This window comes from Oncorhynchus mykiss, chromosome 13 (assembly GCF_057628025.1).
Source record: "Oncorhynchus mykiss isolate SJ-2025 chromosome 13, ASM5762802v1, whole genome shotgun sequence".
Classification (NCBI taxonomy): Eukaryota; Metazoa; Chordata; class Actinopteri; order Salmoniformes; family Salmonidae; genus Oncorhynchus; species Oncorhynchus mykiss.
In genome coordinates this window covers 14,512,501-14,528,823 of record NC_143034.1, presented here as the reverse complement: position 1 = coordinate 14,528,823, position 16,323 = coordinate 14,512,501, and the positions used below count along the sequence as shown (strand labels likewise).

The 16,323-nt window shown below is 44.7% G+C and overlaps 4 long non-coding RNA genes and 1 other non-coding gene across 12 annotated transcripts; 2 read left to right on the top strand and 3 right to left on the bottom strand.

The window, feature by feature from the left end:
• Nucleotides 1-46: 46 nt before the first annotated feature.
• On the bottom strand, nucleotides 47-1,749 carry LOC118940315 (uncharacterized). The gene is made up of 2 exons (XR_005036844.2): nucleotides 640-1,749; nucleotides 47-541 (listed from the first exon to the last, which is right to left on the bottom strand). It is a non-coding gene; the product is annotated as an uncharacterized LOC118940315 (long non-coding RNA).
• Nucleotides 1,750-4,010: 2,261 nt separating this feature from the next.
• Nucleotides 4,011-5,750, bottom strand: LOC118940034 (uncharacterized). 7 transcript variants are annotated; one of them, XR_016485676.1, is made up of 4 exons: nucleotides 5,670-5,750; nucleotides 4,987-5,001; nucleotides 4,604-4,854; nucleotides 4,011-4,505 (listed from the first exon to the last, which is right to left on the bottom strand). It is a non-coding gene; the product is annotated as an uncharacterized LOC118940034 (long non-coding RNA). The 7 variants fall into 7 exon arrangements; XR_016485674.1 differs by having other exon boundaries at nucleotides 4,987-5,004; nucleotides 5,670-5,726; XR_016485675.1 differs by having other exon boundaries at nucleotides 4,604-4,890; nucleotides 5,670-5,712.
• Nucleotides 5,751-6,945: 1,195 nt separating this feature from the next.
• Nucleotides 6,946-7,912, top strand: LOC149978715 (uncharacterized). Its single transcript, XR_016485670.1, has 2 exons — nucleotides 6,946-7,224; nucleotides 7,333-7,912. It is a non-coding gene; the product is annotated as an uncharacterized LOC149978715 (long non-coding RNA).
• A 72-nt stretch (nucleotides 7,913-7,984) lies between these two features.
• Nucleotides 7,985-10,073, bottom strand: LOC110485458 (uncharacterized). 2 transcript variants are annotated; one of them, XR_016485668.1, is made up of 4 exons: nucleotides 9,644-10,073; nucleotides 8,961-8,978; nucleotides 8,578-8,828; nucleotides 7,985-8,479 (listed from the first exon to the last, which is right to left on the bottom strand). It is a non-coding gene; the product is annotated as an uncharacterized LOC110485458 (long non-coding RNA). The 2 variants fall into 2 exon arrangements; XR_016485669.1 differs by having other exon boundaries at nucleotides 8,961-8,975.
• Nucleotides 10,074-13,448: 3,375 nt separating this feature from the next.
• Nucleotides 13,449-13,555, top strand: LOC118940565 (U6 spliceosomal RNA). Its single transcript, XR_005037153.2, has one exon. It is a non-coding gene; the product is annotated as a U6 spliceosomal RNA (small nuclear RNA).
• The last annotated feature ends 2,768 nt before the right edge of the window (nucleotides 13,556-16,323 follow it).

Below are 16,323 nucleotides of genomic sequence, written 5' to 3'. Positions count from 1 at the left end.
TGATTCATTGTCATACACTCTTCTTTTAAAGTTCAACAAACAAAAAGACAAGTAAATATGTCATTTTATTAGTCAAACACACGGTTTACAGAGTTGTAACACACACAAAAAACAAATAATGCTGGGAAATACAAGGACCCACCTCCACACCTGACATGTCCATGGTGGCTTCCAGTTCTGAACAGGCAGTTCCCCAAAGGTGATTTTATTTTTTTCTAGTCCATACATTTTGTTTATTTTTGTAAGATAAACAATCCAAACAATAAAATATCAATACAACTTAAGTTCATTAAAAGAAAAGCAATTACCCCCAAAATGAATGCGTTCGTTCAAATAACATGTATCAATCAGGGTCAGGTCCCTACACTTACGTAGCCGCACTCTTGGGCCGGATGGTGCTGGCAGGGGTGGTGCTGGCTGGGGCGGGCCTGGCCACAGCAGCTACCCCCTCCTGGTCTATGCGCTGAATGTAGCCAATCAAGGCGGCCATTGCACTCCCAGGATAATGGGGTGTCTGCGCCCTCAAGCTCCTGACATATATCTGTGTGAGACACAGCAGAGGGAACGTTTCAGATGTAAAATGTTGCATAAAACACACTGAGATGAACATAGAAAACACAAGAGATGCGTGCCCCTTACTTTATCCTGTCCGCACCCGTAGCCTCATACAGGTCCTGTAGTGAGTCCCACTTGTACTTCCCGATGCCGACAAGGGCCTTGCCCTCCTGGCAGTCCTTCCTGCCTCCAAGGCCCTCCTCAGAAAGTGCTGAGGTAAATTCATCAACTATAATTACTCCACATTGTTAAGATATTAAACACTAGGCCAAATTGGACACAGTTGTCTCGCCTCCTGCATACTGCCTGGGGTGTGTGGCCTTGAGGACCAACTCCTGTGAGGGCGAGAAACGGAACCTTGGATTTTCCATCTTAGGAGGCAAGAAAAATACTATTATCATGACTGATGAGTGCAGTGACAAGGAACAGCATAACCGTATGTATTAGATTCATATAAAGGAACTTATGTTTGCTTGATAGGTCTGCTAGGAGGAGGACAGCAGTGGGGGGTTTGGGGGTTATGGGTAGGATGATTATTATTTCATTTGCAGTTAAATTCAGTTTACATAGAAAGACACGTTTGCCCCCAATGTCCATCAATACAATTCATTCAACTACATACACTTCAAATGCATGCCATCAAAAAACTAAAGAAAATATACAATTAAATAGTATAGAATTCCAAATTTTAGTTGATATAGATGTTAGCTAAGGTTTTACAGGATTGTCAGTGGTCAAATAAACTTTGAGTTTTGTCCACCTACAGTAGCTAGCGATTTACGAACGTTGTTAAATTACACAATTTGGGTAGCCCCTGTAGTCAAACAAGTCGGTTGGCTAGACGTGTTATTGTCATATTTCATCACATTTAGTCATCATTCGTTGCAAATTAAGCACAATTACCTCATATACTCACCGAGTGGCATCAATGGCTGACAGAAAAATAATGTATAGCCAACGCTAACTTGCCTGTGCAGCAGCAGGCTACAGTAGCTAGCGATCTACGAAAGTTGTTAAATTACACCGTTTGGGAAGCCCCTGTAGTCAAACAATTCGGTTGACTAGACGTGTTATTGTCATATTTCATCACATTTATAGTTGTTGACTTTAAATTCGTTGCAAATTAAGCAAAATTACCTCAGATACTCACCGAGTAGCATCAATGGCCGACAGAAAAAGATTTTGTGATGAAGTGACGTTAGGAACATTTCAGAGGAAGATGATTGGCTTAAAAACTTTTGGAACAAGCTAGGCTCTTCATTGGTGTATTTTTGCTCTCTTTCTCCAATTTGAAACAAACTGAAGCATCTGATTGGAGGAGAGGACTAATGGTACAATATGGGTATTTGGAACATTTGGAACAGAAAAATGAGCAAATTGCCCAAGGATATTGCCCATTCTTCTCTGTCGAAGGAGGAGGGGAAATGGGGGGTTTTGCTGGGTGAGAGGAGGAGTTGGCAGGCATGTGTCAACAATGCATATTAAGTAGCCATGTGCTTTGAGCACCAGGTCTAACATTTTTTACTATTATATCCCTATTCTCCCCTCCTATAATTCCCTCCCCATCCCCTATATTTTTCCCACTATCTTCCCCTCCCATTTTCACCTCCCCTATTTCCCTCTTTATACTTCCCTACCCCTTTTCTCCCCTCGCATATTTCCCTCCCTCTCACCTATATTTTCCCCACTATTTTCGGCTCCCATATTTAATTTCCCTCCCCCTATTTCCCTCCCCCCTATTCTCCTTCTACCTCCCCTATTGTCCCCTCACCTCCCCTATTCTCCCCTCCTATAATTCCCTCCCCATTCCCCCTATATTTTTCCCACTATTTCCCCCTCCCATATTTCCCTTTCCCTCCCCTATATTTCACTTCCCTACCCTTATTTCCCCTCCCCTATATTTTTCCCACTATTTACCCCACCCCTATTTCTCCCCTCCCCTATTTTCCCCTCACTTATGCCCCGCCCCCTCCCCTATTTCACTCCCCTCCCCTATTTTCCACCACTTTCCCCCTCGTCTATTTTTTCCTTATTTTCCCCACCTCTACTTTCTGTCCCTCCCCTATTTTCCCCTCCATTATTTCCCTTTCCTTCCCCTATTTCCCCCCTCCCTTATCTCCCTCCCTATATTTCCCCCACTATTTTCCTCTCCCATATTTCACTTCCCTACCCCTATTTTCCCCCTCCCATATCTCCCTCCCCCTCCCTATATTTTCCCCACTATTTTCCACTTCCCCTATATTTCCCTTTCCTTCCCCTATTTTCTGCCACGTTTCCCCTCCCTTAATTTCCCTCCCCATTACCCTTCCCCTTTTTCCCTCCTTATATTCCCCTCTCCTAATTTTTCCCTCCCCCATATTTTTCCCCATTATCCCCCTATTTCCTGCCACTTTTCCCCTCTCATATTTCTCTCCTCCCCTTTTTCTCAGACCCTGCACTGCTATGATGGTGTAGCCCAGCACGTCATCAATGAGCCGAGTCCAACCTCGGTAAGGACCCAGATGTCCCAGACGGGACACCTGATCTATTTGAGGGAGGAGAGGAGGATGACCCCACCATGTCCTTGCCCGACCTCGATGACCGTCTCCCACCAGTCCCTCCACTCAGGAAGGCCACTCCACCGCCCACTCAACCCATCCCAGGTACCTGTCGTCACACCCCCTGATGACACTGCACCAGCTGCCAGTCAGGACCCAGAGGATGATGTAAGTGCCTATCCACGTCCTAAACAGCTCAATCAAGTTTCTTTCCATTCATAACTATTAATCCATAACTATTAATCCATCCCTTCCCCATGACTCTTCTACTTCCAGGAGTACATAGGACCTGATGGGGTTAGTGGATACCAGCACGTGGTCCTCCTGGCCACTAGTCAGCCACCCAGTCTGTCTTCCACCTCCCTCCCTATAACGCCAGTCTTCCAAGACCTGCCTTCGACCTCCACTCCTCTTCCCCCTCCTGCTGGTGGACCCAAGGTTTCCAGGACCACCGAATGGAGGAGGAGGAAGAAGCTGGAGTCTGGCATTAAAGTCAGAGCGCACAAGCCATACGAAGGCTATAAGTGCTCTAAATGTGGCAAGCCTAAAACTTCTGAGTTTGGACACAGTATGTATGGTTCTGTGAGGCTACCTCTGGTGGCCAAACTGTGGAGGAGTGACTGGCACTCATGAGGACCCAGCATGGTGCTAGCCAAGGCCAGTAAAATCTGACTCGTGTGTACATTGTAAAGTTGTTTTTGTACGTATGTTCTTTGTAAAAAAAAATGTACGACATTCATTGTTAATCTCTTGTACATTTAGTTATTTTAAAATCATCTTAACTTGTACAGTAGGATGGGTTGTTTCACACATGACATTCCCTGTGAAATAAATAATTTAATGCAAGCACTTTTTCTCCCTTAAATTAATTTTGATTCATTGTCATACACTCTTCTTTTAAAGTTCAACAAACAAAAAGACAAGTAAATATGTCATTTTATTAGTCAAACACACGGTTTACAGAGTTGTAACACACACAAAAAACAAATAATGCTGGGAAATACAAGGACCCACCTCCACACCTGACATGTCCATGGTGGCTTCCAGTTCTGAACAGGCAGTTCCCCAAAGGTGATTTTATTTTTTTCTAGTCCATACATTTTGTTTATCTTACAAAAATAAACAATCCAAACAATAAAATATCAATACAACTTAAGTTCATTAAAAGAAAAGCAATTACCCCCAAAATGAATGCGTTCGTTCAAATAACATGTATCAATCAGGGTCAGGTCCCTACACTTACGTAGCCGCACTCTTGGGCCGGATGGTGTTGGCAGGGGTGGTGCTGGCTGGGGCGGGCCTGGCCACAGCAGCTACCCCCTTCTGGTCTATGCGCTGAATGTAGCCAATCAAGGCGGCCATTGCACTCCCAGGATAATGGGGTGTCTGCGCCCTCAAGCTCCTGACATATATCTGTGTGAGACACAGCAGAGGGAACGTTTCAGATGTAAAATGTTGCATAAAACACACTGAGATGAACATAGAAAACACAAGAGATGCGTGCCCCTTACTTTATCCTGTCCGCACCCGTAGCCTCATACAGGTCCTGTAGTGAGTCCCACTTGTACTTCCCGATGCCGACAAGGGCCTTGCCCTCCTGGCAGTCCTTCCTGCCTCCAAGGCCCTCCTCAGAAAGTGCTGAGGTAAATTCATCAACTATAATTACTCCACATTGTTAAGATATTAAACACTAGGCCAAATTGGACACAGTTGTCTCGCCTCCTGCATACTGCCTGGGGTGTGTGGCCTTGAGGACCAACTCCTGTGAGGGCGAGAAACGGAACCTTGGATTTTCCATCTTAGGAGGCAAGAAAAATACTATTATCATGACTGATGAGTGCAGTGACAAGGAACAGCATAACCGTATGTATTAGATTCATATAAAGGAACTTACGTTTGCTTGATAGGTCTGCTAGGAGGAGGACAGCAGTGGGGGGTTTGGGGGTTATGGGTAGGATGATTATTATTTCATTTGCAGTTAAATTCAGTTTACATAGAAAGACACGTTTGCCCCCAATGTCCATCAATACAATTCATTCAACTACATACACTTCAAATGCATGCCATCAAAAAACTAAAGAAAATATACAATTAAATAGTATAGAATTCCAAATTTTAGTTGATATAGATGTTAGCTAAGGTTTTACAGGATTGTCAGTGGTCAAATAAACTTTGAGTTTTGTCCACCTACAGTAGCTAGCGATTTACGAACGTTGTTAAATTACACAATTTGGGTAGCCCCTGTAGTCAAACAAGTCGGTTGGCTAGACGTGTTATTGTCATATTTCATCACATTTAGTCATCATTCGTTGCAAATTAAGCACAATTACCTCATATACTCACCGAGTGGCATCAATGGCTGACAGAAAAATAATGTATAGCCAACGCTAACTTGCCTGTGCAGCAGCAGGCTACAGTAGCTAGCGATCTACGAAAGTTGTTAAATTACACCGTTTGGGAAGCCCCTGTAGTCAAACAATTCGGTTGACTAGACGTGTTATTGTCATATTTCATCACATTTATAGTTGTTGACTTTAAATTCGTTGCAAATTAAGCAAAATTACCTCAGATACTCACCGAGTAGCATCAATGGCCGACAGAAAAAGATTTTGTGATGAAGTGACGTTAGGAACATTTCAGAGGAAGATGATTGGCTTAAAAACTTTTGGAACAAGCTAGGCTCTTCATTGGTGTATTTTTGCTCTCTTTCTCCAATTTGAAACAAACTGAAGCATCTGATTGGAGGAGAGGACTAATGGTACAATATGGGTATTTGGAACATTTGGAACAGAAAAATGAGCAAATTGCCCAAGGATATTGCCCATTCTTCTCTGTCGAAGGAGGAGGGGAAATGGGGGGTTTTGCTGGGTGAGAGGAGGAGTTGGCAGGCATGTGTCAACAATGCATATTAAGTAGCCATGTGCTTTGAGCACCAGGTCTAACATTTTTTACTATTATATCCCTATTCTCCCCTCCTATAATTCCCTCCCCATCCCCTATATTTTTCCCACTATCTTCCCCTCCCATTTTCACCTCCCCTATTTCCCTCTTTATACTTCCCTACCCCTTTTCTCCCCTCGCATATTTCCCTCCCTCTCACCTATATTTTCCCCACTATTTTCGGCTCCCATATTTAATTTCCCTCCCCCTATTTCCCTCCCCCCTATTCTCCTTCTACCTCCCCTATTGTCCCCTCACCTCCCCTATTCTCCCCTCCTATAATTCCCTCCCCATTCCCCCTATATTTTTCCCACTATTTCCCCCTCCCATATTTCCCTTTCCCTCCCCTATATTTCACTTCCCTACCCTTATTTCCCCTCCCCTATATTTTTCCCACTATTTACCCCACCCCTATTTCTCCCCTCCCCTATTTTCCCCTCACTTATGCCCCGCCCCCTCCCCTATTTCACTCCCCTCCCCTATTTTCCACCACTTTCCCCCTCGTCTAATTTTTCCTTATTTTCCCCACCTCTACTTTCTGTCCCTCCCCTATTTTCCCCTCCATTATTTCCCTTTCCTTCCCCTATTTCCCCCCTCCCTTATCTCCCTCCCTATATTTCCCCCACTATTTTCCTCTCCCATATTTCACTTCCCTACCCCTATTTTCCCCCTCCCATATCTCCCTCCCCCTCCCTATATTTTCCCCACTATTTTCCACTTCCCCTATATTTCCCTTTCCTTCCCCTATTTTCTGCCACGTTTCCCCTCCCTTAATTTCCCTCCCCATTACCCTTCCCCTTTTTCCCTCCTTATATTCCCCTCTCCTAATTTTTCCCTCCCCCATATTTTTCCCCATTATCCCCCTATTTCCTGCCACTTTTCCCCTCTCATATTTCTCTCCTCCCCTTTTTCTCAGACCCTGCACTGCTATGATGGTGTAGCCCAGCACGTCATCAATGAGCCGAGTCCAACCTCGGTAAGGACCCAGATGTCCCAGACGGGACACCTGATCTATTTGAGGGAGGAGAGGAGGATGACCCCACCATGTCCTTGCCCGACCTCGATGACCGTCTCCCACCAGTCCCTCCACTCAGGAAGGCCACTCCACCGCCCACTCAACCCATCCCAGGTACCTGTCGTCACACCCCCTGATGACACTGCACCAGCTGCCAGTCAGGACCCAGAGGATGATGTAAGTGCCTATCCACGTCCTAAACAGCTCAATCAAGTTTCTTTCCATTCATAACTATTAATCCATAACTATTAATCCATCCCTTCCCCATGACTCTTCTACTTCCAGGAGTACATAGGACCTGATGGGGTTAGTGGATACCAGCACGTGGTCCTCCTGGCCACTAGTCAGCCACCCAGTCTGTCTTCCACCTCCCTCCCTATAACGCCAGTCTTCCAAGACCTGCCTTCGACCTCCACTCCTCTTCCCCCTCCTGCTGGTGGACCCAAGGTTTCCAGGACCACCGAATGGAGGAGGAGGAAGAAGCTGGAGTCTGGCATTAAAGTCAGAGCGCACAAGCCATACGAAGGCTATAAGTGCTCTAAATGTGGCAAGCCTAAAACTTCTGAGTTTGGACACAGTATGTATGGTTCTGTGAGATTCTGTGCCGCTACCTCTGGTGGCCAAACTGTGGAGGAGTGACTGGCACTCATGAGGACCCAGCATGGTGCTAGCCAAGGCCAGTAAAATCTGACTCGTGTGTACATTGTAAAGTTGTTTTTGTACGTATGTTCTTTGTAAAAAAAAATGTACGACATTCATTGTTAATCTCTTGTACATTTAGTTATTTTAAAATCATCTTAACTTGTACAGTAGGATGGGTTGTTTCACACATGACATTCCCTGTGAAATAAATAATTTAATGCAAGCACTTTTTCTCCCTTAAATTAATTTTGATTCATTGTCATACACTCTTCTTTTAAAGTTCAACAAACAAAAAGACAAGTAAATATGTCATTTTATTAGTCAAACACACGGTTTACAGAGTTGTAACACACACAAAAAACAAATAATGCTGGGAAATACAAGGACCCACCTCCACACCTGACATGTCCATGGTGGCTTCCAGTTCTGAACAGGCAGTTCCCCAAAGGTGATTTTATTTTTTTCTAGTCCATACATTTTGTTTATTTTTGTAAGATAAACAATCCAAACAATAAAATATCAATACAACTTAAGTTCATTAAAAGAAAAGCAATTACCCCCAAAATGAATGCGTTCGTTCAAATAACATGTATCAATCAGGGTCAGGTCCCTACACTTACGTAGCCGCACTCTTGGGCCGGATGGTGCTGGCAGGGGTGGTGCTGGCTGGGGCGGGCCTGGCCACAGCAGCTACCCCCTCCTGGTCTATGCGCTGAATGTAGCCAATCAAGGCGGCCATTGCACTCCCAGGATAATGGGGTGTCTGCGCCCTCAAGCTCCTGACATATATCTGTGTGAGACACAGCAGAGGGAACGTTTCAGATGTAAAATGTTGCATAAAACACACTGAGATGAACATAGAAAACACAAGAGATGCGTGCCCCTTACTTTATCCTGTCCGCACCCGTAGCCTCATACAGGTCCTGTAGTGAGTCCCACTTGTACTTCCCGATGCCGACAAGGGCCTTGCCCTCCTGGCAGTCCTTCCTGCCTCCAAGGCCCTCCTCAGAAAGTGCTGAGGTAAATTCATCAACTATAATTACTCCACATTGTTAAGATATTAAACACTAGGCCAAATTGGACACAGTTGTCTCGCCTCCTGCATACTGCCTGGGGTGTGTGGCCTTGAGGACCAACTCCTGTGAGGGCGAGAAACGGAATCTTGGATTTTCCATCTTAGGAGGCAAGAAAAATACTATTATCATGACTGATGAGTGCAGTGACAAGGAACAGCATAACCGTATGTATTAGATTCATATAAAGGAACTTACGTTTGCTTGATAGGTCTGCTAGGAGGAGGACAACAGTGGGGGGTTTGGGGGTTATGGGTAGGATGATTATTATTTCATTTGCAGTTAAATTCAGTTTACATAGAAAGACACGTTTGCCCCCAATGTCCATCAATACAATTCATTCAACTACATACACTTCAAATGCATGCCATCAAAAAACTAAAGAAAATATACAATTAAATAGCATAGAATTCCAAATTTTAGTTGATATAGATGTTAGCTAAGGTTTTACAGGATTGTCAGTGGTCAAATAAACTTTGAGTTTTGTCCACCTACAGTAGCTAGCGATTTACGAACGTTGTTAAATTACACAATTTGGGTAGCCCCTGTAGTCAAACAAGTCGGTTGGCTAGACGTGTTATTGTCATATTTCATCACATTTAGTCATCATTCGTTGCAAATTAAGCACAATTACCTCATATACTCACCGAGTGGCATCAATGGCTGACAGAAAAATAATGTATAGCCAACGCTAACTTGCCTGTGCAGCAGCAGGCTACAGTAGCTAGCGATCTACGAAAGTTGTTAAATTACACCGTTTGGGAAGCCCCTGTAGTCAAACAATTCGGTTGACTAGACGTGTTATTGTCATATTTCATCACATTTATAGTTGTTGACTTTAAATTCGTTGCAAATTAAGCAAAATTACCTCAGATACTCACCGAGTAGCATCAATGGCCGACAGAAAAAGATTTTGTGATGAAGTGACGTTAGGAACATTTCAGAGGAAGATGATTGGCTTAAAAACTTTTGGAACAAGCTAGGCTCTTCATTGGTGTATTTTTGCTCTCTTTCTCCAATTTGAAACAAACTGAAGCATCTGATTGGAGGAGAGGACTAATGGTACAATATGGGTATTTGGAACATTTGGAACAGAAAAATGAGCAAATTGCCCAAGGATATTGCCCATTCTTCTCTGTCGAAGGAGGAGGGGAAATGGGGGGTTTTGCTGGGTGAGAGGAGGAGTTGGCAGGCATGTGTCAACAATGCATATTAAGTAGCCATGTGCTTTGAGCACCAGGTCTAACATTTTTTACTATTATATCCCTATTCTCCCCTCCTATAATTCCCTCCCCATCCCCTATATTTTTCCCACTATCTTCCCCTCCCATTTTCACCTCCCCTATTTCCCTCTTTATACTTCCCTCCCCCTTTTCTCCCCTCGCATATTTCCCTCCCTCTCACCTATATTTTCCCCACTATTTTCGGCTCCCATATTTAATTTCCCTCCCCCTATTCTCCTTCTACCTCCCCTATTGTCCCCTCACCTCCCCTATTCTCCCCTCCTATAATTCCCTCCCCATTCCCCCTATATTTTTCCCCTCCCATATTTCCCTTTCCCTCCCCTATATTTCACTTCCCTACCCTTATTTCCCCTCCCCTATATTTTTCCCACTATTTACCCCTCCCCTATTTTCCCCTCACTTATGCCCCGCCCCCTCCCCTATTTCACTCCCCTCCCCTATTTTCCACCACTTTCCCCCTCGTCTATTTTTTCCTTATTTTCCCCCACCTCTACTTTCTGTCCCTCCCCTATTTTCCCCTCCATTATTTCCCTTTCCTTCCCCTATTTCCCCCCTCCCTATATTTCCCCCACTATTTTCCTCTCCCATATTTCACTTCCCTACCCCTATTTTCCCCCTCCCATATCTCCCTCCCCCCTCCCTATATTTTCCCCACTATTTTCCACTTCCCCTATATTTCCCTTTCCTTCCCCTATTTTCTGCCACGTTTCCCCTCCCTTAATTTCCCTCCCCATTACCCTTCCCCTATTTCCCTCCTTATATTCCCCTCTCCTAATTTTTCCCTCCCCCATATTTTTCCCCATTATCCCCCTATTTCCTGCCACTTTTCCCCTCTCATATTTCTCTCCTCCCCTTTTTCTCAGACCCTGCACTGCTATGATGGTGTAGCCCAGCACGCCATCAATGAGCCGAGTCCAACCTCGGTAAGGACCCAGATGTCCCAGACGGGACACCTGATCTATTTGAGGGAGGAGAGGAGGATGACCCCACCATGTCCTTGCCCGACCTCGATGACCGTCTCCCACCCTTCCGTGGCCTCCAACTGCTCTTAAACGCTAGTAAAACCAAATGCATGCTTTTCAACCGTTCGCTGCCTGCACCCGCACGCCCGACTAGCATCACCACCCTGGATGGTTCCGACCTAGAATATGTGGACATCTATAAGTACCTAGGTGTCTGGCTAGACTGTAAACTCTCCTTCCAGACTCATATCAAACATCTCTAATCTAAAATCAAATCTAGAGTCGGCTTTCTATTCCGCAACAAAGCCTCCTTCACTCACGCCGCCAAACTTACCCTAGTAAAACTGACTATCCTACCGATCCTTGACTTCGGCGATGTCATCTACAAAATAGCTTCCAATACTCTACTCAGCAAACTGGATGCAGTTTATCACAGTGCCATCCGTTTTGTTACTAAAGCACCTTATACCACCCACCACTGCGACTTGTATGCTCTAGTCGGCTGGCCCTCGCTACATATTAGTCGCCAGACCCACTGGCTCCAGGTCATCTACAAGTCCATGCTAGGTAAAGCTCCGCCTTATCTCAGTTCACTGGTCACGATGGCAACACCCACCCGTAGCACGCGCTCCAGCAGGTGTATCGCACTGATCATCCCTAAAGCCAACACCTCATTTGGCCGCCTTTCCTTCCAGTTCTCTGCTGCCTGTGACTGGAACGAATTGCAAAAATCGCTGAAGTTGGAGACTTTTATCTCCCTCACCAACTTTAAACATCTGCTATCTGAGCAGCTAACCGATCGCTGCAGCTGTACATAGTCCATTGGTAAATAGCCCACCCAATTTACCTACATCATCCCAATACTGTTTTTATTTATTTACTTTTCTGCTCTTTTGCACACCAGTATCTCTACCTGCACATGACCATCTAGATCATTTATCACTCCAGTGTTAATTAGCAAAATTGTAATTATTCGCCTACCTCCTCATGCCTTTTGCACACAATGTATATAGACTCTTTTTTTTCTACTGTGTTATTGACTTGTTTATTGGTTTACTCTGTGTAACTCTGTGTTGTTGTCTGTTCACACTGCTATGCTTTATCTTGGCCAGGTCGCAGTTGTAAATGAGAACTTGTTCTCAACTAGCCTCCCTGGTTAAATAAAGGTGAAATAAAAAATAAAATAAACAGTCAGCCAATCAAATGACATCCCCCTTCTCTCTCTTTCTCTGTCACACTTTCTCTCCCTCTTTATCTCTTTCTCCTCTCCCTTTTCTCTCATCATTCTCCCCCTTTTTCTCACCCACTCCCCTTTTTCTTTCCCTCCCTTTGTCTCTCACTCTCCCTTTCTTTCTCTTTTTGTCTCCCCATTTTCTCTCCCTCCTCTTTTCTCATTCTCCCTCTCCCCCTTCTGTCTCTTTCTCCCCCCACCACCAGTTTTAAAAACTCTTATTGAACCACATTGGCAATGTGTCAACATGAACGTTGAAACAGTCACCTTCCAACCACAGCCAGGCCACATATGAATCTCTAGTTCTCTGTCGTTCTCTTTATCATTTCCTTGTTTCTCTAGTTCTCTCTCCTCTCTCTGTCTCTACTACTCTTCTGTGTTGCTCTATTCTCTCTCCTCTCTGTCTCTACTACTCTTCTGTGTTGCTCTATTCTGCTTCTCTCGCTACTAAATGGGGAGTTAGTTTTAAGTATCTTTGGCCGTGCCAGGTTGCAGAGAGCGGGGGAAGGGTGGGGAACAGAGAGCGGGGGAAGGGTGGGGAACAGAGAGCGGGGGAAGGGTGGGGAACAGAGAGTGGGGGAAGGGTGGGGAACAGAGAGTGGGGGAAGGGTGGGGAACAAAGACCAGGGGAAGAGCAACTACAACAGCAGGGGGAGGAGTCCAAAAGCGTATTACACTACATTTGAGTCTAGAATCATTCCTTATAATAATCAATTAAATGTCTCTACATCTATAACTAAAGTCAAAATGTCACAAAACAGCAGTTTTTACAGTTGATCACTAATCACTTTCTTTCTTACCAAATAGCACATTTTCACGTAAGGTACACAATTTTAAAAGCCCCATGTTAGGGTATTTTTGGCGTTGGCTTCACAACATTTCCTGCTACGTCTATGCATGAGGACCTTTGGTGAATGCAGCCCCAGAGGGTGTCGGGTTTCAGTGAGTGGGTGGGGTTTCGTGTGAGGGCTTTTGTTACGTCATTATGTTCTACCCTATCAACGTCCTAGACGGGACAGTGTACTCGCATATCACCCAGCATACGTTGCAACTCCGAGGCAGAGGTTAGAACATTACAACACACAAGGTAGCCATTATTATCCCTACCAGTTTCATGTCTATACAATATCCTGTGGGAACCTTCTATGGGTGGTTTTTGAGCCTCTGAAGGTCTGTTTGACCCCAACCATGATCCGAAACGTCAGGGGGGTTGTGCTCTATATATGAGGGCCTCTCCTATGTCTGTATTGTGCTCGCTTCGGCAGCACATATACTAAAATTGGAACGATACAGAGAAGATTAGCATGGCCTCTGCGCAAGGATGACACGCAAATTCGTGAAGCGTTCCTTATTTTTACCCCTTTTACCCCTATACATCCATCTTCCTCCTAGTATTACCCATAAGAAAATGTTTTAAATCCCATTGGAAATGGTGCCATAATGGCAGTGACTTCATGTTAATGTTGTTCCAATACCTCCATCTGGTGGCCACATAGTGATATCACCAATGGATGCAATAGCGCTAACAGTGATAATTTCCCAAGATGGCGTAGCAGTGAAGACGTGTTTTGTTCGTGTCTCGTGTACTTTTGTATTTTTCGTATTTTTTGTATATATATTTAAATTTTATTTTCGATCTCTTTTTGATTTTTAATTCGATTATACCTTCCGGTAACCTGCCTCACCCAATGTGATACGGTATCGCTATTATTTTTAATTTTAGAACACATTCAAGAACCTCCAGAAGCTAACCAGATTTGTGTCAAATCGGAGGGCATGTTGTCCGGTCCTCTGGCAGTCTCTATGGGGGTGCCACAGGGTTCAATTCTCGGGCCGACTCTTTTCTCTGTATATATCAATGATGTTGCTCTTGCTGCGGGCGATTCCCTAATCCACCTCTACGCAGACGACACCATTCTGTATACTTCTGGCCCTTCCTTGGACACTGTGCTATCTAACCTCCAAACGAGCTTCAATGCCATACAACACTCCTTCCGTGGCCTCCAACTGCTCTTAAACGCTAGTAAAACCAAATGCATGCTTTTCAACCGTTCGCTGCCTGCACCCGCACGCCCGACTAGCATCACCACCCTGGATGGTTCCGACCTAGAATATGTGGACATCTATAAGTACCTAGGTGTCTGGCTAGACTGTAAACTCTCCTTCCAGACTCATATCAAACATCTCTAATCTAAAATCAAATCTAGAGTCGGCTTTCTATTCCGCAACAAAGCCTCCTTCACTCACGCCGCCAAACTTACCCTAGTAAAACTGACTATCCTACCGATCCTTGACTTCGGCGATGTCATCTACAAAATAGCTTCCAATACTCTACTCAGCAAACTGGATGCAGTTTATCACAGTGCCATCCGTTTTGTTACTAAAGCACCTTATACCACCCACCACTGCGACTTGTATGCTCTAGACGGGACAGTGTACTCGCATATCACCCAGCATACGTTGCAACTCTGAGGCAGAGGCTAGAACATTACAACACACAAGGTAGCCATTATTATCCCTACCAGTTTCATGTCTATACAATATCCTGTGGGAACCTTCTATGGGTGGTTTTTGAGCCTCTGAAGGTCTGTTTGACCCCAACCCAACTGCTCTTAAACGCTAGTAAAACCAAATGCATGCTTTTCAACCGTTCGCTGCCTGCACCCGCACGCCCGACTAGCATCACCACCCTGGATGGTTCCGACCTAGAATATGTGGACATCTATAAGTACCTAGGTGTCTGGCTAGACTGTAAACTCTCCTTCCAGACTCATATCAAACATCTCTAATCTAAAATCAAATCTAGAGTCGGCTTTCTATTCCGCAACAAAGCCTCCTTCACTCACGCCGCCAAACTTACCCTAGTAAAACTGACTATCCTACCGATCCTTGACTTCGGCGATGTCATCTACAAAATAGCTTCCAATACTCTACTCAGCAAACTGGATGCAGTTTATCACAGTGCCATCCGTTTTGTTACTAAAGCACCTTATACCACCCACCACTGCGACTTGTATGCTCTAGTCGGCTGGCCCTCGCTACATATTAGTCGCCAGACCCACTGGCTCCAGGTCATCTACAAGTCCATGCTAGGTAAAGCTCCGCCTTATCTCAGTTCACTGGTCACGATGGCAACACCCACCCGTAGCACGCGCTCCAGCAGGTGTATCGCACTGATCATCCCTAAAGCCAACACCTCATTTGGCCGCCTTTCCTTCCAGTTCTCTGCTGCCTGTGACTGGAACGAATTGCAAAAATCGCTGAAGTTGGAGACTTTTATCTCCCTCACCAACTTTAAACATCTGCTATCTGAGCAGCTAACCGATCGCTGCAGCTGTACATAGTCCATTGGTAAATAGCCCACCCAATTGACCTACATCATCCCAATACTGTTTTTATTTATTTACTTTTCTGCTCTTTTGCACACCAGTATCTCTACCTGCACATGACCATCTAGATCATTTATCACTCCAGTGTTAATTAGAAAAATTGTAATTATTCGCCTACCTCCTCATGCCTTTTGCACACAATGTATATAGACTATTTTTTTCTACTGTGTTATTGACTTGTTTATTGGTTTACTCTGTGTAACTCTGTGTTGTTGTCTGTTCACACTGCTATGCTTTATCTTGGCCAGGTCGCAGTTGTAAATGAGAACTTGTTCTCAACTAGCCTCCCTGGTTAAATAAAGGTGAAATAAAAAATAAAATAAACAGTCAGCCAATCCAATGACATCCCCCTTCTCTCTCTTTCTCTGTCACACTTTCTCTCCCTCTTTATCTCTTTCTCCTCTCCCTTTTCTCTCATCATTCTCCCCCTTTTTCTCACCCACTCCCCTTTTTCTTTCCCTCCCTTTGTCTCTCACTCTCCCTTTCTTTCTCTTTTTGTCTCCCCATTTTCTCTCCCTCCTCTTTTCTCATTCTCCCTCTCCCCCTTCTGTCTCTTTCTCCCCCCACCACCAGTTTTAAAAACTCTTATTGAACCACACTGGCAATGTGTCAACATGAACGTTGAAACAGTCACCTTCCAACCACAGCCAGGCCACATATGAATCTCTAGTTCTCTGTCGTTCTCTTTATCATTTCCTTGTTTCTCTAGTTCTCTCTCCTCTCTCTGTCTCTACT